At 45.1% G+C, this 25,607-nt stretch overlaps 4 non-coding genes across 4 annotated transcripts; 1 reads left to right on the top strand and 3 right to left on the bottom strand.

The window, feature by feature from the left end:
* Positions 1 to 387: 387 nt before the first annotated feature.
* On the bottom strand, positions 388 to 459 carry trnaa-ugc (transfer RNA alanine (anticodon UGC)). The gene has a single exon. It is a non-coding gene; the product is annotated as a tRNA-Ala (tRNA).
* Positions 460 to 10,455: 9,996 nt separating this feature from the next.
* Positions 10,456 to 10,540, bottom strand: trnak-uuu (transfer RNA lysine (anticodon UUU)). Its single transcript is given in 2 exon segments — positions 10,456 to 10,491; positions 10,504 to 10,540. It is a non-coding gene; the product is annotated as a tRNA-Lys (tRNA).
* Positions 10,541 to 13,717: 3,177 nt separating this feature from the next.
* Positions 13,718 to 13,789, top strand: trnaw-cca (transfer RNA tryptophan (anticodon CCA)). Its single transcript has one exon. It is a non-coding gene; the product is annotated as a tRNA-Trp (tRNA).
* A 1,591-nt stretch (positions 13,790 to 15,380) lies between these two features.
* trnar-ucu (transfer RNA arginine (anticodon UCU)) lies at positions 15,381 to 15,472 on the bottom strand. The gene is given in 2 exon segments: positions 15,381 to 15,416; positions 15,436 to 15,472. It is a non-coding gene; the product is annotated as a tRNA-Arg (tRNA).
* Between the last annotated feature and the right edge of the window lie 10,135 nt (positions 15,473 to 25,607).

Here is a 25,607-nt window from a genome sequence, read left to right as displayed (position 1 = left end):
ACCAGAGAGAGTCAGCACCCCCCGCACCAGAGAGGGTCAGCACCCCCCGCACCAGCCAGGAATACATTCCAGATGCTCACTCCTCTCTGGGAAAAGAAGAAGCTCCCAACATCCAGACTATTCTTCCCTCTTTGTGGTCGGAACGCCGGTCCGCTGCTTCCCCCCAATCTGTGAAACTGGAAATAATCTATCACTGGGCAAGCTGTTCAACCATGAGATGGGAGCCATTGAAACACCGTGGGCGCTCTCGCATTGAATTATATTCTGTGCGGAGCGTTCGGTTTTTCGCGAGGTGAAGAAACTCTTGTCTCTCCTTGTGTGTCAATGTGAGGCGAGTCTCAGATGATATTCTCACAGTTGAATCTAAAATTTGAAATGTAACTTGTTTGGAGATGCCGGGGATTGAACCCGGGACCTCATACATGCAAAGCATGCGCTCTTCCACTGAGCTACATCCCCACGGGGCAAAAGGTACCTGAGAAATAAACAAGCAGACACTTTAGAAGTGAAGCCGTGAGCTTTCTGCTCCGTCTCTCCAGGACATCGAGATGCCCAGCGGTCCCGCGTGTTCACAATGTTCAACCTCTGCTTCAGTTCACAGGGTTTCTGCTCCTCTTTACTTTGAACTTTCCAAAAAAAATCTGCGGAAATAAAAAAACCCAATCGCTAATGGTCAGTGACAAGGCTGAAATCCAACCTCTGAATCATAAAGTGAGATGGAAGAATGACAGAGCGTCAAACAGGAACAAGAGCTGGGACTGCTCGCTCGATATTGCACCGTCACACATTCCCCTCAGTCGGCGGCTGCTTTGAGTTGAGCTGTTGAGGGGACCGTGAGATGAAGTCCCGCTCCGGGACAATTTAATGCTTGTGGAGCCTCAGAAGTTGGAACTCGCTGAGCTCAAAAAGCGTCATTCAACTTTCCGTGGGTAATTCTGGTGAAAAATTATTTAGGAAGATGCTAAGAGTTGAACCCAGGACCTCAACACATGCAAAACATGCGCTCTATCACTGAACTAAATCCCCAGATCACAAAACCCTCTAACCAAGGAAAGAAGAACTGATTGTCCTCATTTTATGAGGCCACCCGTGGTGGGTGTGCACTCCACTCTGCATTTTACTGGAGAAATAATCAATTTATATTATGTAACTATCCCCCACTCACTGCATTTTACTGGAGAAATAATCAATTTATATTATGTAACTATCCCCCACTCACTGCATTTTATGCCTGAGAGACACCTTGATTTAATGAACCTTCAGTCCCTTTATCTACATGTCTTTTAGACATTATGCTATCACAGCACATTCCTCCCTTAGGTCTGTTCATTCCCACTTTACTGTTGTCAGCATCCTTTTAGTTTTAACTGCAAACTTGACTATAATAACCATCATGCATCCTTCTCGGCCCACCAGCACTTTCTTATTGAACACACGTTACATGGTTCATTCTATATTAATACACAGTGCAGTTTACATTTATAGATACATAGATTCACAGTACATTTTGTTCTACTTCTACTATTGATTATAATTATACTAAATTCTATCTGTTAATGGGTTAATCCTTACACGTTGTTCTTCCTGACTCGAAACACCGTAGTTCAATCCTGGATGTGATTAACTGCAGAATCCAACCCCTGCAGTCACTTGTGAACTCGCTGGTGTCTCAGCACATGTGATGACTGAGTGAATCCCTTCCCACACACTGAGCAGGTGAACAGTCTCTCCACAATGTGCGTGAGTTGATGTGTCAGCAGTTCATTTCTGCTTTTAAAGCTCTTCTCAAAGTTACTGCATTAAAAGATCACTCAATAGTGTGAACAAGTTGATGTCTCAGAAGGTCAGATGAATTTGTGAATCCCTTCCCACACATGGAGCAGGTGAACAGTCTCTCCCCAGTGTCAGTGTGTTGGTGTTTCAGATCATTTGTTTTAAAGCCCTTCTCACAGTCAGAACATTTCAGAGGTCTCTTATCAGAGTGAACTCGCTGGTGTCTCAGCAGGTGTGATGACCGAGTAAATCTCTTCTTACACAGGGAGCAGGTGAACGGCCTCTCCCTAACGTGAGTGTGTCGATGTCTTCACAATTTGTATCTGCATTTAGAGCTCTTCGTGCAGTCAGAACATTCAAAAGGTCTCTCCCCAGTCTGAACAAGTTGATGTTTCAGCAGGGAGGATGAATGAGTGAATCTCTTCTTACACACGGAGCAGGTGAACGGCCTCTCCCCAGTGTGAACTCGCTGGTGTGACAAAAGTTGTGATGACAGTGTGAATCTCTTCCCGCACACGGAGCAGGTGAACGGCCTCTCCCCGGTGTCACTGCGTTGATATCTCAGCAGTTCGTTTCTGCTTTTAAAGTTCTTCCCACAGTCAGAGCATTTAAAAGGTCTCTCATCAGAGTGAACTCGCTGGTGTGTCAGCAGGGTGGATGACCGAGTGAATCTCTTCCCACACACGTAGCAGGAGAACGGCCTCTCCCCAGTGTGAACTCGCTGGTGTTTCAGCAGGTCGGATGATCGAGTGAATCCCTTCCCACACACGGAGCAGGTGAACGGCCTCTCCCCAGTGTGATTGCGTCGATGAGTTTGCAGCTCTGAAGGGTAATTGAATCCCTTCCCACAGTCCCAACATTTCCACGGTTTCTCCATGGTCCGTGTGTCCTTGTGTCTCTCCAGGTTGGACGATCAGTTGAAGCCTCGTCCACACACAGAATACGTGGACGGTTTCTCCCCGCTGTGAACGGTGTGATGTTTTTTCAGGCTGTGTAACTGGTTAAAGCTCTTTCCACAGTCAGTGCACTGGAACACTCTCACTTGAGTGTGTGTGTCTCGGTGCTTTTCCACTCACACTGATGTTTGAAATCTTCTCCCACAGATAGAACAGACAAACATTTCTCCTTCCACATTCAAAGGCCGATGATATTCAGGTTCTGATGAATCGAGTGACTCTGTCAGATCTTGGCGTGCTGTTTGGTTTGAGTTTCCCTCTGCAAATCCTCCCCTTCTAATACCCTGCAAAAGGAGTTTATAAAAGTCATCACTGTAAGTACAGGATAGAAATTCAGAACAGACACTTCTAGTGTCTACAAAACATTCTTTCCTCTATTGTGCCTCAAAGCTGTAAATCCCCGTCCCACACACTCTCCCTCCTCCCTCTGCTGCAATCCAAACCCATCGCATCATCTTTCAGTGGCCCTCAACCATGAGTGAAAGGTTGAGAGAGTGAATGTGAGAGAGTGAAAGGGTGAGAGAGTGAAAGGGTGAGAGAGTGAATGTGAGAGAGTGAATGTGAGAGAGTGAGTGTGAGAGTGTGTGAGAGAGTGAGTGAGAGAGAGTGAGTGTGAGAGTGAATGTGAGTGAGTGTGAGAGAGAGTGAGTGTGAGAGAGTGAATGTGAGTGAGTGTGAGAGAGTGAATGTGAGTGAGTGTGAGAGAGTGAGTGTGAGAGTGAATGCGAGACATTGAATGTGAGAGAGTGAATGTGAGTGTGAGAGGGTGAGTGTGAGAGAGTGAATGTGAGTGAGCGTGAGAGTGTGAATGTGAGAGAGAGTGAGTGTGAGAGTGAGTGTGAGGGAGTGAGTGTGAGAGAGTGAGCGTGAGAGTGTATGTGAGAAAGTGAATGTGAGAGTGAGTGTGAGAGAGTGAGTGTGAAAGAGTGAATGTGAGAGAGTGAGTGTGAGCACAGCAGTGGGCTCGGTGTGGAGAATGAAGTGGGGCAGGTGGAGCATGTTTCAGTGGGGCAGCAGTGATCATAATCTCATTCGGTTTGGAACAGTTATGGAAAAGGACAGGGGACAGTCAAATGTGAAAATTCTTAACTGGAGGAGGGCAAATTCCAGTGAGTTAAAAAGGGATCTTGTCCAGGTGGATTGGAATCAAAAATTGGCAGGCAGAACAGTAATTGAACAGTGGGAGGCCTTCAAGGAGGAGTTGGTTTGGGTACAGAGTAGACAGATTCCCAAGAGGAGGAAAGGAACAGCATCCAAAGCTCGAGCTCGGATGAATAAAGATATAGAGATCACCATTGCTCCTTCATTTACAGACGATCACTGACCGATCACCATTTCTGCTTCATTTGTAGACGCTCCCTGACAAATCACATATCTCCTTCATTTACAGATGCTCCCTGACCAATCACATATCTCCTTCATTTACAGACGCTCCCTGACTGGTCACCAGTTCTTCAATTACAGACGCTCCCTGACCGATCACCAGTTCTTCAATTACAGATGCTCCCTGACCAATCACCACTTCTCCTTCATTGGCAGAAGCTCCCTGACCGATCACCATTTCTTCTTCAATTGCAGACGCTCCCTGATCGATCACCATTTTCCTTCATTTACAGACGCTCCCTGACCGATTACCATTTCTCCTTCATTTACAGACACTCCCTGACCGATCTCAATTTCTCCTTCAATTACAGACGCTCCCTGACCGATCACCATTTCTCCTTCATTTACAGACGCTCCCTGACCGATCCCCATTTCCCCTTCATTTCCCGGCGGGTAGTGAGGGGGGGATAATGTTCACTGTTTTATATTCGGGTCTGGGGCCGCACTCGGGGTTTGTAAAGCCTGAGCCTGGGCCTGAGCCCGGACCCGGGCCCCGGGGTTTATTGAGCCTCTTGCTCCGATCCTCTGACCTGCACCGAACGCGCTCCTCCCGCAGCCTCGACTGGCCGCGCATGCTCAGGACACACTGACCGGTAATGAGTCACTACAGCGCCTGCGCGCTGGGCTCCACTGACTCAGATAGGGCACAATCTGAACCGCGCTGCATGCTGGGTGGTACAGCCGCCATTGATGATCTTAATATCAGGCCGAAAAACAAAGACATTGGAAGCAGGGAGAGCGCGTTTGGACCAAGGATAATAAAATAAACTGAAACCCCAGCGCTTCGAGCCATTTAAACCGGCACAAACACACAGCATAGAAGCCCTCCCCCCTCCACCCCGAATTTGGTGAACTCCAGAAAAAAACATTTCAGTGACTTTTATTAATTTCGTTTTATTAACTGAAGGGTTCAATTTATGTTTATTTTCCAAATGCACCTCGGGACCGCCAGTCTCACCATTCATCCCGCCTGGCGATTAAGGAGAGATCCGGACCAATAGGAGGAGCGGAAATTTATAGGCATTTCATATAACTCGTAGGGTGTTGCAGGGATCAGTACTGTGGCTCAATTATTTACAATGTATATCAATGACTTGGATGGAGGAACAGAGTGTCTTGTGGCCAGATTTGCTGATGATGCAAAGATAGGTGGAAAAGCAAGTTGCAATGAGGACACAACGTGTCTGCGAAGGGATGTTGCCTGGTTAAGCGAATGGGCAAAAATTGGCAGATGGAATATAATGTGGGAAAATGTGAAGTCATCCACTTTGGGAGGAAAAAAATATTTTGCTTTTTTATTTGAATGGAGAAATACTACAAAATGCTGCAGTACAGAGGGATCTGGGTTTCCTCGTGCAAGAAAGACACAATTCAACATACAGGTGCAGCAGGTAATCCGGAAGGCAAACGGAATATTGGCTTTTATGTCTCGGGGGATGGAGTATAAAAGCAGTGAAGTCATGCTACAAATGTACAGGGTGCTGGTGAGACCACAACTGGAGTACTGCGTACAGTTCTAAGGAAGGACATACTTGCATTTGAGGCAGTTCAGAGAAGGTTCACGAGGTTGATTCCGGGTATGGAAGGGTTGTCTTATGATGAAAGATTGAACAGGCTGCGTCTATACTCAATGGAGTTTAGATGAATGAGAGGAGATCCAATTGAAACAGACAAGATTCTGAGGAGACTCGATAGCGTAGATGCTGAGAGGATGTTACCCCTCATGGGGGAATCTAAAACTAGGGGGCATAGTCTCAGAATAAGGGGTCACCCGTTTAAGACGGAAATGAGGAGGAATTTCTTCTCCAAGAGCATCGTGAGTCTTTGGAATTCTTTACCCCAAAAAGCTGTGGAGGCTGAGTCATTGAATACATTCAAGTCTGAGTTAGACAAATTTTTGATCAGCAAGGGAGTCAAAGGATATGGGGAAAGGGCGGGAAAGTGGAGTTGAGGTAAAAATCAAATCAGCCATGATCTCATTTAATGGCGGAGCAGGCTCGAGGGGCCGAATAGCCTACTCCTGCTCCTATCTCTTATGGTCTTATGGTAAATTGACTGGACGGCTGTGCGGACAGTTGGTCCTCCAACCAATCGGAGTGTGTGAGGGGCGGGAGTTGCGCCACTGGATGGGCAGTTCTAAGTCCAGATATCCGTCATTGTCTGAAGCATCATTTAAAAAAATTAATTTATCTTAAGCTCCAGGAGAAAACTCGACAATTCTGTTGTGGCTTGAAACAGGTGAAACCAGATGAGGTGGAGCAAACATTTCAACATTTGTTAGAAAAACACATTAATTAAGAACAGCCAACATGGATTAATTGAGATATCACAAGTCCACTGATGAAGGGAATGTAGTGGATGTTGTGTTGATGGATTGTGAAAAGGTGTTTGATAAGATGACGGACAGGAGGCTTATTGATAAAATTAATACCCACGGTATTAAAATGAATGGGGCAGTGTGGATAGGAAGTTGTGTAAAGGGCAGAAAACAGAGAGTAGTGGTTAATGGATGTTCTTCAGACTGGAGGGATGTAAACAGTGGTGTCCCCCAGGGTCAGTGTTGGGACCATTGCTCTTCTCAATATAGAGAATGATCTGAGCTTGGGTATGTGGGACACAAGGTGAAAATCTATAGGTGACACCAACATTGGCAGCGTGGGGAACTGGGAAGAGGAGTCAGTGACTTCATTGTGACGTCCACAGGTTCGTAAACAGGCAGGTGAAATTTAACGCAGAGAAATGTGACGTGATACATTTTGAGAGGAAGTAAAATGAGATGAAATGTAAACTAAATGGTCAAAGTTTAAAAGTAGAGGAACAGAGAGACTTAGGGATGGAAGGTTCTAAATAATGCATTGTCTTATTAATTAACAAGTCTGAGAGTCAGCAACTTTAATATCTCATTAAGAAATATATGAGCAAATTCTCTTTCCTGTACTGTACCAGAGTAAACATGCCAGTCCCCCGTGTACACGAGATGATCCCGCTGGATGGAACCTCAGGCACCCTGAGCTTGATCTCAGGTGTCTCCAGTCCTGACTGTCCCTTACATCAGTATCCCGTCACTTTCGGATAAAAGAGGCTTACAATGTTGCCAAAAAGAATAGTAAGCCTGAGGATTAGGAGAGTTTGAGAAATCAGCAAAGGATGACCAAGAAATTGATAACATGGGAGAAAATAGAATGAGGGTAAAACAGAAAGAAATATAAGAATGGATTGTAAGAGTTTCTACAAGTATGTGTGAAGGAAGGGATTAGCGAAAGTAAACATGGGTCCCTTGGAGACAGAGACAGGAGAATTTATAATGGAGAATAAGGAAATGAAAGAGACGTTAAACAAGTATTTTGTATCTGTCTTCACAGTAGAAGACACAAAAATCATACCAGAAGTATTGGGGAACCAAGGTTCTAATGAGTGAGGAACCTAAAGCAATTAAGATTAGTAAAGAAACAGTACTGGAGAAATTAATGGGACTAAAAGCTGACAAATTCTTTGGCCCTGATGGCCGACATCCTAATGTTTTAAAAGAGGTGGCTGCAGAGACAGTGGATGCATTGGTTTTATCTTCCAGAGTTCCCATGATTCTAGAAAGGTCCCCATGGATTGGAAGGTACCAAATGTAACCCCTTTATTCAAGAAAGAGGGAGAGAGAAAACAGGGAACTACAGGCCATTTAGCCTGACAATAGTAGCAGGGAAAATGCTAGAATCCATTACTCGGGACGTGGTAACAGGGCACTTAGAAAATCATAATATGGTCAGGCACATGCAACTCGCTTTTATGAAAGGGAAATCGTGTTTGACAACTCTATTAGAGGTTTTGAGGGTGTTGATAGCAGGGTAGATAAGGGAGAACCAGTGGATATAGAATATTTGGATTTTCAAAAGGCATTCGATAAGGTGCCACACAAAAGTTTGTTGAACAAGATTAGGGTTCATGGGATTGTGGGTAATTTATTAGCATGGATTGGGGATTGGTTGACGTAGAGAAAACAGGAATCATAGAATCATAGAATCATAGAAGTTACAACATGGAAACAGGCCCTTCGGCCCAACATGTCCATGTCGCCCAGTTTATACCACTAAGCTAGTCCCAATTGCCTGCACTTGGCCCATATCCCTCGATACCCATCTTACCCATGTAACTGTCCAAATGCTTTTTAAAAGACAAAATTGTACCCGCCTCTACTACTGCCTCTGGCAGCTCGTTCCAGACACTCACCACCCTTTGAGTGAAAAACTTGCCCCTCTGGACCCTTTTGTATCTCTCCCCTCTCACCTTAAATCTGTGCCCCCTCGTTATAGACTCCCCTACCTTTGGGAAAAGATTTTGACTATCGACCTTATCTATGCCCCTCATTATTTTATAGACTTCTATAAGATCACCCCTTAACCTCCTACTCTCCAGGGAAAAAAGTCCCAGTCTGTCTAACCTCTCCCTGTAAGTCAAACCATCAAGTCCCAGTAGCATCCTAGTAAATCTTTTCTGCACTCTTTCTAGTTTAATAATATCCTTTCTATAATAGGGTGACCAGAACTGTACACAGTACTCCAAGTGTGGCCTCACCAATGCCCTGTACAACTTCAACAAGACATCCCAACTCCTGCATTCAATGTTCTGACCAATGAAACCAAGCATGCTGAATGCCTTCTTCACCACCCTATCCACCTGTGACTCCACTTTCAAGGAGCTATGAATCTGTACTCCCAGATCTCTTTGTTCTATAACTCTCCCCAACGCCCTACCATTAACGGAGTAGGTCCTGGCCCGATTCGATCTACCAAAATGCATCACCTCACATTTATCTAAATTAAACTCCATCTGCCATTCATCGGCCCACTGGCCCAATTGATCAAGATCCCGTTGCAATCCTAGATAACCTTCTTCACTGTCCACAATGCCACCAATCTTGGTGTCATCTGCAAACTTACTAACCATGCCTCCTAAATTCTCATTCAAATCATTAATATAAATAACAAATAACAGCGGACCCAGCACCGATCCCTGAGGCACACCGCTGGACACAGGCATCCAGTTTGAAAAACAACCCTCTACAACCACCCTCTGTCTTCTGTCGTCAAGCCAATTTTGTATCCAATTGGCTACCTCACCTTGGATCCCATGAGATTTAACCTTATGTAACAACCTACCATGCGGTACCTTGTCAAATGCTTTGCTGAAGTCCATGTAGACCACGTCTACTGCACAGCCCTCATCTATCTTCTTGGTTACCCCTTCAAAAAACTCAATCAAATTCGTGAGACATGGAAGTCGGAATAAAGAGGTCATTTTGGGGTTGGCAGGTTGTAACTAGTGGGGTGCGTGAAGATCAGTGCTTGGGTCTCAGATATTTACAATCTATATTAATGACTTAGATGAGGGGACCGAGTGTAATGTATCCAAGTTTGCTGATGAGACAAAACTAGGTGGGAAAGTAAGCTGTGAGGAGGACGCAAAGAGGATGCAAAGTGATACAGACAGGTTAAGTGAGTGGGCGAGAATTTGGCAAATCAAGTATAAAGTGTGGAAATGTGAGGTTATTCACTTTGGTAGGAAGAATAGAAAACAGAATATCTTTTAAACGGTGAGAGAGTACAAAGTGTTGGTATTCAGAGGGATTTGTGTGTCCTTGTACACGGATCACAGAAAGTTAACATGCAGGTGCAGCAAGCAATTAGGAAAGCAAATGGTGTGTTGGCCTTTATTGCGAGGTGGTTGGAGAACAAGGATAAGGAAGTCTTGCTGTAATTATATCGGGCTTTGGTGAGACCGCATCTGGAGTACTGTGTACAGTTTTGATCTCCTTACCTGCGGAACGATACACTTGCCTGAGAGTGGGTGCAACAAAAGTTCACTAGATTGATTCCTGGGATAAGAGGGTTGTCCTGTGAGGAGAGATTGAGTAGAATGGGCCTATATTCTCTGCAGTTTACAATAATGAGGTGGTCTCATTGAAACATGTAAAATTCTTCGAGGGCTTGACAGGGTAAATGCTGGGATGCTGTTTCCCCTCGCTGGAGAGTCCAGAACTAATGGTTATAATCCCAAGATAAGGGGCCGGCCATTTGGTACAGAGAAGAGGAATAATTTCTTCACTGAGAGGGTTGTGAACCATTGGAATTCTCTACCGCAGAGGGCTGTGGATGCTGAGCCATTGAATAGATTCAAAACTGAGAAAGATAGATTTTTGGACACGAAGGAACTCAAGGGATATGGGGATAGGTCGGGAAAGTGGATTTGAGGTCGAAGATCAGGCTCGAGGGACTGAATGGCCAACTCTTGCTCCTTTCGCTGATGTTGGTCCGCTGGAAAAGCAGAACTTGCCAGCTGTTTTAAAACTTTTAGCCTGAACAGGGACTTGAACCCTGGACCCTCAGATCACTACCTGTTTTAAAAGTCTGATGCTCTACCGACTGAGCTATCCAGGCTCGCTGTTAAATTAGTTTCCATCATACAGATTCATGGTGGGACTCAAAATTATCCCTGTCGCTGTCCAATGATGGGGAGCATCTCTTTTATACAATTTTCAGCAACATGTTGAGGAGAATCCTTGTTTCTGTTGAACATGATGTAAGAAACATGGACAGAGAACTCGTGATTTTACAATTCTTCTTGTCTGTACAAAATGTCTTGTCATTCGTTCGCAGCAAATAAAAATAAAACACTTTACCCAATGGCTCAAAAGCTGAACTTGTTCCACACGGGAGCTGGAAAAGGCCTCTCGACATTTCAGCCGATCAACAATTGAAAGCTGAATAATTTCACCCGTTACACCGTGACACCAGGCAGCAGATTTGCCTCCCGAATTTTCCCTACACGACACTTCAAACCGATGAATCCCTGCTTCACAGAAAGAAGAATTGTGTGTTTGGTTCTTTAGATTTAAAGATGTCGTGCCGGCGGCTTTACCATTTCAGCTCTCGCCAATCGCCCCCTCTCCCTCCTATAAACAAATAAACTCTCACCTGCTATTACAAGACGGGAGACCAGAGGAGCCTCAGTGCCCACATGGGGACAGGAAGAAGTCGATGTGTTATGGAACCGGTTGTACCTTGAACTCCAGTCAAAATGTTTAGAAGGTTCAACTACTTTAGATGGCGCTGAAACTCACAACCCCAGCATTTCTCGAGTGTATAATTATTGTAGAAATAACGCGCGCTGACCGATTGCTCCACTGGAGCCGCGCACGGTCTGTGTCCCCAGTGCTCCCATCAAACAGCTTCATCCTCGGTCTCTCAATTATCACTTCCTGATCTTTCCCACACAGAAACCTCCAAACAAGAGGCGATTCGTTAAACATCCGCAGTGACCTTTAAAAGCCGTGGAATCTGAAACAAAACCCCAGACGATAAGAACTTTTAATTATATTATTATTATTAACTTAAGGACAATTATTTTCATGCTACTTTGAGGATTTGGGGAAATTGGGAGCTGAAATTATGAAACTCTCTCTGGGCTGTCGGTGATTGGAGAGATGGGCGTTATTTCATTTGAAAACCGAGGTTCGGAACTTCCTGACGGAGAAGTGTGAGAGAAGATTGTGGTTAGTGGCAGTTACCGGGGAGATCGAGAGGAGAGGGAGAAAAGTCAAAGTCACAGCTGTGACAGCTCAAGTGCTCTGCTTATCTGTAATATTTAGAAAGTAATGTAAAATACAGGACAAACCAGTTTGGTATCGGTTATCAAAAATACTAAAAGTCCCGGGTTCAAAGGCGGATTTGTGAAGAGGGAACGGTTTTAACCGCCAGACCGAAATCATTCCACATGAATCTGAAGCGTCTTGGGGAAAACGGCAGTGCGAACTGTTCTGTTCGTGTCATGACTTGAAAGACCCTCCAATTACCGACATTATCTTTGAACGAGTTGTGTAGACAAACCGCGATAGAAGCCGCTTTGCACTCGTCAAACGTGTAGGTGATGATATTGGGGGTGATCAGGGTCGATTTCAATTATTTGAATTCTCTCCATGTGACCCGAAGATTGACGGCAGAATCGAGTTTTTCCTGTAAGTCCTGAATTGAAGGGAAAGGCGCAACAAGCAGGTCGGAGAAATGAAGAGCAGAAACTGTGGGTGAAACTTGCACGAGTGAAAATCCCTGTATGTTGGAAGACTCAGTCCCCAGTGGTGGAGAGGATTGGGATTTCAAGCTGTCTCACAGCTCACACACACACCATTGGCTCATTTAATCACCTTCAACAACTCGAATACATCATCACTTAATCTTCTGTACACAAGGAAATACAAACCTTTTCTCTGCAACTTGTCCGCATAATTTAAACATTTTAGCCCCGGTATCATTCTGGTGAATCTGCACTGCACCCCCTCCAAGGCCAATATATCCTCCCTGAGGTGCGGTGCCCAGTACTCATTTAGTACCTCAGGCCATGCCCACTGCCTCCATGAGTAGATCTCCTTTATGGTCCCTAATCGTCCCCGCCCCTCCTCTTACTACCCGTTTCCTGTTAACATGTCTGTTGAAGACTTTTTGATTCACTTTTATGTTTCCCGCTTCATCTTACTCTCTATCTCTCTTATTATCCAGGGAGCTCTGACTTTATTTGCCCTACCTTTCTACCTCGTTGGAATGTACCTTCTATGTACCCGAATCATCTTTTTAAATTACTGTCCAATTATAGTTTTGCCTGACAATCTTTGATTCCAATTTACCGGGGCCAGATCTGTTCTCATCCCACTGAAATTGACTCTCCTCCAATTGAGTACATTTACTTTAGAGTGGACAGTGTCCATTTCCATAGCTATTCTAATCCTTATGATACTGATCGCTGCTCCCTAAATGCTCCCCCACTGACACTTGCTCCACTTGGCCCGCCTCATTCCCTTGAACCAAGTCCAGCAATGCCTCCTTCCTCAGTGGGCCAGAAACGTACTGGTCGAGAAAGTTATCCTGAACACATTTCAAAAATTCTTCCCCTTCTTTGCGCCTTATATTATTGTTATCTCAGTCTATATTAGGATAGTTGAAATCCCCTGTTATCACTACTCTATGGCTTATGCACCTCTCTATAATTTCCCTGAAAATTTGCTCCTCTGTATCCGTCCCACCAGCTGTTGGCCTATAGAATACACCAAGTAGTGTAATCGCACCTCGATTGTTCCTTAACTCGAACTCAGTCCCCAGGAGAAATTCCCTCCTTCCTGGGAACTTTTTGTTAAGCAGAAGTTAGCAGCAAAAAGTGTTCGTGGTGGAACTGAGAAATGTTTAAACAGCCGGCACCCTGTGAAACAGAGCTCCAAGTATCGGTTTAAATAAAGTCCTGAACTGACAGAGCGGAGGGCAGATGAGGATTGAATTAAATCCCAATTCACTGAATCTAAACAAGGTTTAAATAAGTGAACCTGTCAGGAGTGGGATTCCTGAGCTTGTGTGTGAGCTGAAACTGGATCGGTCCCGTTCTGTAAAGACTGAATGGCAGGCGGCTCCCAGACAGGGCTCAGGCCGGGACTGGCAGCTCTCCGCTGGGAACGGCTGGATTGGAGAGCGGGGCTCCTGCGCTGTTGCTGCTGCTGCTTCCGCCTCTTCGAGTCCCTGTGGCGGTCGGTACCGATCTCCCTCCTATGGATCCGGCTCCAGGTGGGCGCTGTGGACCTCGTGGCGCAACGGTAACGCGTCTGACTCCAGATCAGAAGGACGCGTGTTCGAATCACGTCGGGGTCATTGCATTTTCACAACGTTTCAGTGTCACTCTGTTTTATCGCGGGGCAGTCTTTCAGGGATGGTCTGTTCACTGTGTGTAAAATAATATTTATCACAGAATGAACACACCACAGAAGGAGGCCATTCAACCCATCAATACCTTACCTGCCTTTTGTAAGACCAATCCCATTGGTCCCATTCCCCGTCCCTTTCCCCGGGGCCCTGCATTTTCCCCTTCAAGTATTTATCAAATTCCTTTTTGAAAGCCACGATTGAATCTGCTTCCACCGCCCTTTCAGGCAGCGCATTCCAGATCATAACCATTCGCTGCGTAAAAAAGATTTTCCTCATGTCGCCTTTGGTTCTTTTGCCAATCACCTGAAATCTGTGTCCTCTGGTTCTCGACACTTCCGCCAATGGGAACAGCTTCTCTTTATTAACTTTATCTAAACCCTTCATGACTTTGAACACTTCTATCAAATCTCCTCTGAACCTTCTCTGCTCGAAGGAGAACAACCCCAGCACGGGGTAAATGCGGTCAATTAGCACCAATTTATTTATTTGGGCATTAAACAAAGTGTGAGAGACTGGCGAGGCGTTGTGCGAACGGAGCTCACTGCTTCAAGACAATAAATCCAATCACTGCGTGGGCGCTGGGTTCAAATCTCACCACTGATAGAATTTCTGGCAATGTTCATTTTGATCTGTTCGCAGAAAACCCGATTGTCGTGCGATGGAGCAGAGGATGTGAAAGAAGCTGAAAGTGGAAGTGCAGATATTAGTTTCATCACAGTGACTGGACACGTTTCCACAGGTTCGGGCCTCTCACCTGAATATTCTTTCCAGCAGAGTGGGACAGGTGATCAGAGTGACCGGGCTCCAGCGGCGCAATCGGTCAGTGCGCGGTCCTTATCTGACAGAACAGGGTCGGGAAATACCGAGGTTGTTAATTCGAGTCTCACCGAGATCAAACAATCCTTTTGCTTGTAAACATTTTGACCGGAGTTGAAGGTATAATTAGTTTGTTCCAAAATGCATCTACTTATTTGTATTGCCATGTGGTTCCTCCGGATTACGCTGTTGCAATAGCAGATGAGATGTTCAGTATTACTTGTTTACAGGGGGGACGCTGCGGTTTTGGAGACACAAACTATGATTTTGATCCATCTACAAATCGTGGGATTTAACTGGAGCTTTAAACCAGCGCCTTAGACCGCTCAGCCAGGATACTTTCCAACCTGCACTTCAGGAGCTAGTTTTACAGGAATAGAATTACTGCAAGCAAGAATTCTCCCCCTCAAGCACCAATGCTCACACGGCAGCAGGATGCATGTGTCCAGTTAGAAACCTGTCTGAAGGAACATTCAGTCTGACAGAGCCGGAAGTCCAGCAGATTGACTTTCGGTCTGAGCAGATGATGAGCCTCCTTCTGAGAGAGTTTCGCCAATCCAGCTCAGAGTGGATTAAGATTCATAAATCCGGATGTGACTGGAGCCACTTGTGTAAGATGAAGTGTCGGGGGCAGTTTCACATCCTTGACGGACATTAATGACCCTGTTGCGGATTTGCTGCAAAATTTCACTTCCCAGCTCACGATCCGTGAACTAAAATCCAACTCTGGTGGGACTCGAACCCACAACCTTTGAATGTCCCCTCCGATTATTAAGTAGAAGTCCAACACGCTGTCCATTGCGCCACAGAGTCAGTTATCGAGTTTGAAGGAGAGCGGGGGTCCTGTGCTGTGGTTGAGGCGGTCAGGCTGCTCCTGCTTCCGCCTCTCACATTCCGAGAGCCGGGGCGGCAGTCTGCACCGATCGCCCTCCAATGGATCCGGCTCCAGCCGCTTGTTGTGGGCCTGGTGCAAGAACAGTCGCGTCTGACTCCACATCAGAAGGCTGCGTGTTTTGAACCAGGTTGAAATCACAACATTTTCACTGTGTCTCAGGGTCCTGCCGACTGATTTTAGATCGGGACAGTGTTTTAGCGATGGGATGTTCAGTGTTTGTGCAACAATATCAAAACTAATTTTGATACATTAATGAGCTTTTTTTCTGTTACTTTCTATTTCCACCCTCTCCAGTTTTATGTAGAAACAGTTAACAATGTTTAAGGGATGTGGTGTGCAGTGTTTGTGGAATCAGTGTAATTAAATTTGATACTTTCATCTGTTCCTTCTCCAACCCAGACTCTTATCATTAGATTTGTACCTTCACCCTGTTTAAAATAGGTTACTCAGTGATAGAAATAAATCAGTAACAACCCCGAAACCTCAGCGGGTATATTTGTTCCAATACCTTGTGATGGTCTCGATTTCCATTCAAATTTTCAATCAGCAAATCCCAACGGGTGTTTTGGGTTTGACAAACTAAGTTAAGTACTTGACTGGTTCCTGGAAATGATCCAGTGGGGATTTCCTTACCGGTACAGATATAGAAATAAATACATTCCACCATTTCACAAATGACAGTTGCATAAATAAATATATCGTGATATCCAACATGGAAAAGCAGCTCTTCATGTTCATAAAAAAAATTCCACATTTTATTGTATTAATCCACTTACGTTTCAATGTAGAACATATATTCAGAGCATCCCTCTAAACTTAAAGAATGGTAAAACAATTGCGGATTTTACAAACACATAACACGCTATCGTATAAGTAAGATTAATCCCTACTTTGTGAAAGTTGTATTCTAATTGTCTATATGTTGTTAAGAAAAATATTTCTAGTTGTACATCCCCAACTTAACGGAGAAACTAAGATAAAAACCAAAAGGATTTTTCAAAAACTATTTGGGACGATATTCTCAGTTCCCCTTCTCCTTTCTTTCATTGTTACCTTTTGTTAATTGTTCATCTTGATCCGTTTGCTTCATTTTTTTCTCAGTCATTTATGGTGAATTTTCTATCTGTTAACATTCTTAAATATTTGATTTGTTTGTTCCTTTCCTCTTGACTTGTGATTTGTTGACCTCCAGGTTAAAGTGTGAAACAGAAATGTGTTTATATTCAGGCGTGACTCTGAAGTGTGAGACCGAGAGGTGATGCCGGATGTGTGACCGAGAGAACAACTGCTGGAGGCGGAACTGTCCGTAACCTGACATACCCCCTGTGGCATTGCTCATGGTAAGTCGGATGACAATGTTTTATATTGACTGAACGGCTATGTATATAACACACAACGGATTTTACTGCTGCTTTAACTCCACAAAGTATAATCACCATAAATGACCAAAGTCTCAGATCAGTTAGAATTGAATTGCTGTTGGTGAGGGGAGTTTGTACATTGGAAGGAGTTTATATATTTACAGCTCCAGGTAAACCTGCAAACCTCCCTCGCCTGTAGGTTACGTCACCATGAGGTTTCGACCTTCCTTTGCGCTTCTGGTCTTCTGAAGTGTGATTGAACCTGACCAAAAGTTTCCTATAATTAGTGAGGAAGGAAGGTATCAGTGTAAATGGGAGATAGAAACGTGGATATTTCACTGGGTACCATGGGAACCAGATACACTGCTCATTCCAGTTAATTGTCCAGCAGCAAACAGAAATCATTCTCTTCAACTGTACTCGCCCGAAGGAAAAGGAAACAAACAAAACTGCTCAGTTCTTTGTTTTAGCTTCTTCTGTTGGTTTACGTTCACTCACCGAGAAAGTGACAGAGAGACTGAGAGATTGGATTGGCTTTTTTCACTTTATAATCTATTATACTTTGTACTTATTGTTAGAGACGGTTCCATCCCAACAATCCTGTGCCTGACCTTCTCATTGATACTCAGATGTGTTCAAAATGAGTTTCAACCAATTTTACAAAAGCTGAACAGCGAAAACTGCTCTGAAACGAGCTTCGCTTCGCAACTTTTAATAGAGATTCGGTTGCTGGTTGTAAGTAAAGAAGTTTGTACAATCAGCCCTCTCGAGCAATATCCTCAAAAGGTGTTTCGGACACATTGTATGAGAGGTCCGCCTGTACAGTGCAGGAACATTTACATACTGCAGATCTGGAATCCTTTCCTTGTTGGCTCCGCAACTAATACAAATACCGCTCTGTGTTATTTTGTTGCTTAATTCACAAATTGGGTAAATATCACAGAGGAGGCTGAAGACAAAAAAGGCCCCGACCAAACGGGCACTTTGAGCAGCTCAGCCACGGAGCCAAATCAAACTGCAAATTCACCACCTCCTCTCACTGATACCTGTCAGATACTCGCCACTGTCTGGTGGAGTTTGAGGCCGTTTGGTACATTTCTATATCTCTTGTCGATTTCGCTGTGTTTACCGACACTGTCTGCATCTCTCGCTGTGTTTATCTCTCTGTGTCAATCTTTGGGTTGATTCTGAATGAAAAATGAAATCAAACAGATCAGCTGGGCCAGTGGCGCAATGGATAACGCGTCTGACCACGGATCACAAGATTGTAGGTTCGACTCCTACCTGGCTCGGATTTATGCAATTTTCCCTCTGACACTGGGGAACTGAGAATCAAATTTCATAATAACATATTGTTTATGGTGAATCAGCGAAGAAAACATTCCATTTTCAATGATTTCCGTTCAGTTATGTATAGAATGAAACTGTGACCACAACGTGTTTCGAACACGCCGCCTTTTAAGTTGATGTCCGGCTCGCTAACATTACAGCACGAGGTGTGGGCACCGCACTGATAACCTTCAGGTGTATCCGGGCCTTTCAGACACTTCGTGTGACACAAGAGCTTTCCAATCCCCGCCAGCTCCTGGACACCGAGACTTCCGTTCGAAGCAGCATTCACCGCCAGGACCGCTATTCCGCTCCCTTTGCCGGTCTGCATAAAATCCGATGCTAAAATTACAAAGTAGGACGGACAGTATCTGGAAAACAGTTCAACTTTCAGTGTTCAGACTTTGGTGAGAGCTGTGAACAGGACTTTGGGTAAATATAAATTGGGTGTGGATTAGGAGTGCGCTGTTCTGTTATAAACTGCGGGTGTGGAGATATGAGTGTGATGTTTATATATGAACTGTGGGTGTGTATATATGAGTGTGATGTTTATATGAACTGTGGGTGTGTATATATGAGTGTGATGTTTATATATGAACTGTGGGTGTGTATATATGAGTGTGATGTTTATATATGAACTGTGGGTGTGTATATATGAGTGCGATGTTTATATATGAACTGTGGGTGTGTATATATGAGTGCGATGTTTATATATGAACTGTGGGTGTGTATATATGAGTGCGATGTTTATATATGAACTGTGGGTGTGTATATATGAGTGCGATGTTTATATATGAACTGTGGGTGTGTATATATGAGTGCGATGTTTATATATGAACTGTGGGTGTGTATATATGAGTGCGATGTTTATATATGAACTGTGGGTGTGTATATATGAGTGTGATGTTTATATATGAACTGTGGGTGTGTATATATGAGTGTGATGTTTATATATGAACTGTGGGTGTGTATATATGAGTGTGATGTTTATATATGAACTGTGGGTGTGTATATATGAGTGTGATGTTTATATGAACTGTGGGTGTGTATATATGAGTGTGATGTTTATATATGAACTGTGGGTGTGTGTACATGAGTGTGATGTTTATATATGAACTGTGGGTGTGTGTATATGAGTGTGATGTTTATATATGAACTGTGGGGTGTATATATGAGTGTGATGTTTATATATGAACTGTGGGTGTGTATATATGAGTGTGATGTTTATATATGAACTGTGGGTGTGTATATATGAGTGTGATGTTTATATATGAACTGTGGGTGTGTATATATGAGTGTGATGTTTATATATGAACTGTGGGTCTGTATATATGAGGTTTTTTTTTATTCGTTCACGGGATGTGGGCGTCGCTGGCAAGGCCGGCATTTATTGCCCATCCCTAATTGCCCTCGAGAAGGTGGTGGTGAGCCGCCTTCTTGAACCGCTGCAGTCCGTGTGGTGACGGTTCTCCCACAGTACTGTTAGGAAGGGAGTTCCAGGATTTTGTCCCAGCGACAATGAAGGAACGGCGATATATTTCCAAGTCGGGATGGTGTGTGACTTGGAGGGGAACGTGCAGGTGGTGTTGTTCCCATGCGCCTGCTGCCCTTGTCCTTCTAGGTGGTAGAGGTCGCCGGTTTGGGAGGTGCTGTCGAAGAAGCCTTGACTAGTTGCTGCAGTGCATCCTGTGGATGGTGTACACTGCAGCCACAGTGCGCCGGTGGTGAAGGGAGTGAATGTTTAGGGTGGTGGATGGGGTGCCAATCAAGCGGGTTGCTTTATCTTGCATGGTGTCGAGCTTCTTGAGTGTTGTTGGAGCTGCACTCATCCAGGCAAGTGGAGAGTATTCCATCACACTCCTGACTTGTGCCTTGTAGATGGTGGAAAGGCTTTGGGGAGTCAGGAGGTGAGTCACTCGCCGCAGAATACCCAGCCTCTGACCTGCTCTCATAGCCACAGTATTTATATGGCTGGTCCAGTTAAGTTTCTGGTCAATGGTGACCCCCAGGATGTTGATGGTGGGGGATTTGGCGATGGTAATGCCGTTGAATGTCAAGGGGAGATGGTTAGACTCTCTCTTGTTGGAGATGGTCATTGCCTGGCACTTATCTGGCGCGAATGTTACTTGCCACTTATGAGCCCAAGCCTGGATGTTGTCCAGGTCTTGCTGCATGCAGGCTCGGACTGCTTCATTATCTGAGGGGTTGCGAATGGAACTGAACATTGTGCAGTCATCTGCGAACATCCCCATTTCTGACCTTATGATGGAGGGAAGGTCATTGATGAAGCAGCTGAAGATGGTTGGGCCTAGGACACTGCCCTGAGGAACTCCTGCAGCAATGCCCTGGGGCTGAGATGATTGGCCTCCAACAACCACTACCATCTTCCTTTGTGCTCGGTATGACTCCAGCCACTGGAGAGTTTTCCCCCTGATTCCCATTGACTTCAATTTTACTAGGGCTCCTTGGTGCCACACTCGGTCAAATGCTGCCTTGATGTCAAGGGCAGTCACTCTCACCTCACCTCTGGAATTCAGCTCTTTTGTCCATGTTTGGACCAAGGCTGTAATGAGGTCTGGAGCCGAGTGGTCCTGGCGGAACCCAAACTGAGCATCGGTGAGCAGGTTATTGGTGAGTAAGTGCCGCTTGATAGCACTGTCGACGACACCTTCCATCACTTTGCTGATGATTGAGAGTAGACTGATGGGGCGGTAATTGGCCGGATTGGATTTGTCCTGCTTTTTGTGGACAGGACATACCTGGGCAATTTTCCACATTGTCGGGTGGATGCCAGTGTTGTAGCTGTACTGGAACAGCTTGGCTAGAGGCGCAGCTAGTTCTGGAGCACAAGGCTTCAGCACTACAGCTGGGATGTTGTCAGGGCCCATAGCCTTTGCTGTATCAAGTGCGACATGAGTGCGATGTTTATATATGAACTGTGGGGTGTATATATGAGTGCGATGTTTATTCATGAAGTGCGGATTGACCGGGAGGGGCAATTCCTCCTGGGGTTTTATTTTCTTCCAACATAATGACACAAAGTTCAATTTGCAGTGGGACGGAAATCGCTCAGTTGGGAGGGCGTTAGAATAAAGATCTAAAGATCTCGTTTTTCACAAGTTTGAGTTATTTAGTTTCTGCCTCTTTGAATCCCAGAATCATTGAATGGTGACAGCACGGAGGGAGACCGTTCGGCACGTCGAGTCCGTGCTGGCACTCTGCAAGAGCAATCCAGCTTGTCACAACCCCCCGCCCCACTCCCCCAGTTTACCCGTAGCCCTGCATTTTTTCCCTTCAAGTACTTATCCAATTCTCTTTTGAAAGCCACGATTGAATCTGCCTACAGCACTCACTTAGGCAGTGAATTCCAGATCTTAACCACTCGCTGTGTAAAAGCGTTTTTCCTCATGTTGACTTTGATTCTTTTGCAATCTCCATAAATCTTTGTCCTCTGGTTCTTGACCCTTCCGCCCATGGGAGCAGTTTCTCTCGATCCACTCTGTCTAGAATCTTCATGTTTTTAAAAACATCGATGAAATATCCTCTCAACATTCTCTGCTCTAAGGAGAACAACCCCAGCTTCTCCAGTCTATCCACGTAACTGAAGTCCTTCATTCCTGGAACCTTTCCAATAAATCTGTTCTGCACCTTCTCAAAGGCCTTCACATCCTTCCTAAAGTGCGGTGCCAAGAACTGGACACAATGCTGCAGTTGTGGCCGAACAAGTGTTTTATAAAGGTTCATCATAACTTCCTTCCTTATGTACTCTATGCCTCTATTTGTAAAGCCCGCGATCCTGTATGCTTCTTTAACCGCTTTCTCAATCTGCCCGGCCATCTTTAAAGATTTGTTCACATGAACCCCCAGATTTCTCGGTTCCTGCAGCTCCTTTCGAATTGTGCCCTTCAGTTTATTTCTCCTCTCCTCGTTCTTCCACCAAAATGTATCGCTTCGCACTTCTTTGCGTTAAATTTCATCTGCCATGCTTCTGCCCATTCCACCAACCTGTCTTTGTCCTGTCACTCTCCTCCTCACTGTTGTTGGACTGGAAAAATACGCTTGTGAACACAGATCCAAAACCTCCAGCCTCCCCTCACCTAACCTGATATATATATAATAAAGAATGATTAGCCACTCCTATCCTCACAAAAATTCGATAGTTAAATCGCACATGTCGCATTTAGGTAGCAGCAAAGCATGATGGGATACTTGACCATTATGGGAGCAGTTCGTAACCCACACTGTAAGAGCTGACAAAGGCAGGTTTGTTGGATTTATGGCCACCCCCTCGATTATCTCCAGAACACACTAAGGAATGTTTACTCAAGGACATTGTTTATCCTAACTAACTCACTTGGGATGATTAAGGGAGAAGCGGTGGATATCTCCAAGGTCACCCCAGCACAAAAGGGAGTGAGGGATGAGCTGCTCAGGACTTGTGAAGACCCCCGCCCAGTCTCAATGTTTGGGACTTATGTGTTTACTGATAAGGGCCCTCCTCAGGAATGTGAGATGTTTAAAGTCATGGGACGATCCAAGGTAGCCCCTGACAAGTGAGTGGCAGACTATACCACCCAATGAAACCCACTGTAGTTACGTAAACATGTACCCTCACCTTTCACAGCAGGTGGGTGTTGCTTATTGAAAGGTATAAACATGCTTGTAGTGGTGATGTTCCTTTGAGAGTTAGTCACGAGCTTGAGGAAGCTGACCCCTCTCCCTTTGTGCACAAAGCTTTCTAATAAACTTTAACTTTGTCAGCAGTTCCGTCTCCGTCTGGTTTTGCTCCAAAAATTCGAGTCTAACAGTTGATGTCAGAAGTGGGATACTGCGCTGCAGGTCGGCTAACGGATCCTGTATTGGAGGGTACGTGGTATAGTGAAACAGGATAGCCCTGTACTCCAGATGGGGGCTGCCCCTGTATAAAGCCCTCGAGGGTGAGGCCGGTAGCCTATGGTAGGGGCTCGGCTCATCATTGGAGACAGGATTGGCAGTGGCACTTGCCGCAGTATTAAAATTATCCACGTAGTAAAATTCCTCACGGAGACCACGGATTGACGGAATTGACTAGACCTGTAGGTTTATAAGATATAGTGTAAGTGTTTGTTTGCTTAGAGTATAAGTTTATGCCGCTATTCCGATACAGTATAAGGTTGGATTTTGAGAGTCACGTGGTGATCGACACGGACAAGGATGGTGGTTTATCTCAAACACCGAGCCTGAGCCTGAATTCAGAGGACCAAGTCCCACGTGACGGTCAGGATTAAGTAGGCGAAGGGAACGACAACCACCACAGGATTGTGATCCGGTGACCAGTGAGTGTGTATAAATTAGACTATAAGGTGATACGTTTGTGCCGATTAAAGTATAAGATTAGAGTAAAATAAATTAAAGTATAAGATAGAGCATAAGGATATACATAACGATTGACATGAGTAACGAGGGGAAACCCCTTCCTCCGGACGTCCCGGCTCTGCCCACCAGTGTCTCTGTTGTAAAACGAGTCCAAGAGGCTAATTTAAAATATCAAAGTGAAATGATCAGGAACGGATGGAAGGAAACGAGTCCAGTCGTCGATCAAATAGAGTGGTGGGCGGGACACAAGGCTGCTAAACAAATTAATTATGGCACCGTTCTGCTCGCTAGTTGGGCAGATCAGACAGGATATTTAATCGTGGACAAATGGGGGAGACCGTCTTCTCTACAGGACTTTTTGAGATCTGTACAAGAGGTTAAAGTTCGAGTTTTCAGTCTGTTGGATCTGGAAGCGCCAGCAACGGAGGAGTTAGACGATTTAAAGGTTTGGGGGGGGGGGGGAATTGTTAAGGCAATGGAGGCTTAGCAGCACAAAACGCCGCAGACCGAGGGCCTGCCCGAATACAACCGTATCTGCCCTTCGGCACCGGTACAACCTGGAAATGGGGAGCCGAAGTCCATGGCCCCTGTCCGAGTAAACCCAGCCGGAGGGGCAGCAAATGGGGAAATGGGAGGCATGGGCATAATGGGGGAATCTCAGCCTTTTACACCACAGGAGAGATCCAGCCTGATCCTTCTCATTACTGACCTGAAGCGATATAATCCCAATGTCGATGTATGGGCAAAGATACAAAGCGCCGCCCGACATTTTAATCTGTCCATGTAGGACATAAAATATATCATTGAGGTTAAGTGCCCCTCCGCTGTCCATGGGGCATTGCCCCCTTGGGATTTGCAGGTCCCAGCTACTATGGTCGAGTATGACACCCAATTTGAAGCTCTAAAGACCTGGGTTCAAGATGGATTGGGTAACGGCACTGCCACCTGGACAGAACTCACGGCCCCACGACAAAACCCGGGGGAAGACCCCAGTGCGTATATTGACCGGATAATTGAACGGTATGAACATTGGGGACTGAATATACAAATCCATCCTTGGATTAGATGAATTTCACATGTATTAGTCGTAGTGCAGTTTGTTGTAATGTGCTTCTTGATTTTCATGGCATGTAATAAATGTAAGCAGAGGATGAAGGGTTTGGCAAAGGTAGTAAAACAGAGCCTGGGTGAGAATGTCCCCATTGTCTCTGTGATTTCAACTAAGAAAACATCTTAATGGTACCGGGACTAGCACCCGCTGGGGTAAGGTGCATGTAAAAGGGGAGACAATCATAGTTTGATAGGATTATCAGATGCTCTGCCTCTCTTCCACCCGGACTGGTGGCCAACACGAAGGGAACCTGGTTAAGATGAGGTCCAGCATCTTGCATATGTAAATATCCAGGGGATGCCTAGGTGCTTGCAAGAGGGCAACACTGAGCGGGGCATACCTATGGGCAACCATGGGTGACAGATAAAGGTTGGATATCTTGGGCTTAGCCAAGAGCCCAAGGGGGGATATAATAGGGATAAAATTTGGATTAAGGGCTGTAAAGGGGTGGGCCCCAATTCACTGGTATAAAACGGTCTGAAAGGTACCATTCAGTCTAGTTAGGCTGGAAACAAAACACAAAGCACCATGGGATACTTGACTATGTTAGCCCTTTTCAAACTAACATGGATAGGTTTAGCTGACCAAGGACATTCCCAGCTTACTTGAGAAATGTTTAGAAGGAGTCTGTTCCTGAGAAGAGATAAGAGTTCAAATGCGTATTGATGAAACATCTGCTGATGGCATGGGAAAGAAGTCAGTTTGGCTGCATAACTCAATAAAACTTTGTATTCCAGCAGACCATGTTCCCACTGAAGATCCCTCCCGATAGTGATAACAAGGGGAAGAGATAGCTCAAGAATGCGAAGTTAGAGTGAAGCTTCTGCAGCCCATCAGCTTCTCACAGGGAGGTATTCGAGTTCAAAGGGCAGGCCTAGTAGTTGATTGATTGATTAA

The sequence above is a fragment of the Heptranchias perlo genome, unplaced genomic scaffold (genome assembly GCF_035084215.1).
Source record: "Heptranchias perlo isolate sHepPer1 unplaced genomic scaffold, sHepPer1.hap1 HAP1_SCAFFOLD_390, whole genome shotgun sequence".
In the NCBI taxonomy this organism is placed as follows: domain Eukaryota; kingdom Metazoa; phylum Chordata; class Chondrichthyes; order Hexanchiformes; family Hexanchidae; genus Heptranchias; species Heptranchias perlo.
Note: the sequence above shows the minus strand (reverse complement) of the source record. Positions and strands in the feature narration are given on the sequence as shown.